Source organism: Oryzias melastigma, unplaced genomic scaffold (assembly GCF_002922805.2).
Source record: "Oryzias melastigma strain HK-1 unplaced genomic scaffold, ASM292280v2 sc05044, whole genome shotgun sequence".
Lineage (NCBI taxonomy): Eukaryota > Metazoa > Chordata > Actinopteri > Beloniformes > Adrianichthyidae > Oryzias > Oryzias melastigma.
Window position 1 is genome coordinate 1 of NW_023421611.1, and position 1,577 is coordinate 1,577.

Genomic DNA, 1,577 nt, shown 5'->3' on the forward strand with positions numbered 1-1,577 from the left:
TTTCCTTTCACAAAATACTTGCAGATATGCAAGTAAGAGCAGGCTTTCCCATTCTTGCAGTGGCCTTTATTGTAATATTTGCAGGGTTCTGTGTTTTGACCCTTAAAAGGTGAATGCATCACATGTTTAGCTCTTGTGTAAACATAGATTTTCTCATGATTTTTCATCTTCTTTACGTGTTTTATTTAAAGAAAGCAAAAAACAAAGCATACCTGAGTGCTGGCATCACTGTCACTTGAGTGCTGGTCACTGAAGGACAGTTCATCACTCCCATTTGAATCTTCATCAAAAGAACCTGGAAAATAATGTGTCACTAAGGAAGGACATGACTGTTTTTTTCTTGTGATGTTGAATGGAAAGAAGGTGGTCTTCATAAAGACATTTTTTTTTAAATACTCAATGTATACAAGGGCTTTGTAAGAAATTTAGGGGCCCTAAATATGCAGATTTATTCATTTGTTAAATAACTAAATATATATACACTTTAATGCTAAAGTTTATTTTGTCTGGTGGAGGGGAAAAAAAGAAAAAGTTGAATGTTTTTAAGGAAAAAAAGCATTGTCTTTGCTGCCCTCTGGTGGTATAAAAATGAACAACATATAATCGCCGCTAAACAGCTGTTTGTGAAGAATTTTTTATTTTTTTTTATTTTAAACAACTAAGTACATGTTCTAAATTTAAGTAAACGTTTCATTAACTAAATGTTAGTCCAACTTTTAGCTTTATGTAGGTTAAAGAGAAATCTACGGAAAAACGAAACTGAAATTATTCAATGTCAAAGTTTCGACTATGAACTCCGGAAATTCTGACGATTTTGCTTTAATTCAGGTGTTTATTTGTTAATACATAGCTGACTAAATGTTTAAAATAAATAAGCATTTCATACTTTGTTTTTAATGATCGAATATTGTCATAAACTGTGAAATGATGAAATTAGAAAAAAATAAAATAAACGGAGCACGTATATTTACGTAAAACAACATTCATATATTTTTAAATAAATGTCAAACACTTTAAAGGGTATTAAAAAGTCTAATCTAAAAGGGACTTACTGCAAGCAGTCGCCATCGCTGATTTAGAAAGTACTTTCGTTTTTCACGCAGATTTTAAATACCGTCACTAAATCTGACGTTGGAGAATGAAGCCACGCCCACACATGTCAAAACATGTCCAACAGCTGTTTAGAGTTGGCACGATTCAAAAGATTGTTTTTATGATATTCTAAGAGAGAGAGAAAGAAGCATTACATTTAGATGATAAATAATTTGCATTTTTTAAATTACCTTTTGCTAATACTGTAAAATAAAAATGCATGTTCAAAATTTTTCACTTTGTTCTAACACTATGACTAGAGATTTCAGTCATTGACATTTTTGTCCTTTTTCTGCTTCAACATTTCAGTGAGCCGTGAAGAAGTGAAATAATTTGTGAAGCTGAGGGCTTCAAATGATCACCTCTTCTCAGGAAAAAGATATGCCTCCATGTGGGCATGAAGGTATGTACATTGTATTTTATAGAGTTAAAACCATTTGGATGGATGGAAAGTGTTTTATAAATAAAGAGTAATTTGATTTGTG

The 1,577-nt window shown here is 31.6% G+C and overlaps 1 long non-coding RNA gene across 1 annotated transcript; it reads right to left on the minus strand.

Moving 5' to 3' along the window:
* Positions 1–1,187, minus strand: LOC112140389. The gene is made up of 3 exons (XR_002918163.1): positions 1,053–1,187; positions 213–295; positions 1–101 (listed from the first exon to the last, which is right to left on the minus strand). It is a non-coding gene; the product is annotated as an uncharacterized LOC112140389 (long non-coding RNA).
* Positions 1,188–1,577: the final 390 nt, after the last annotated feature.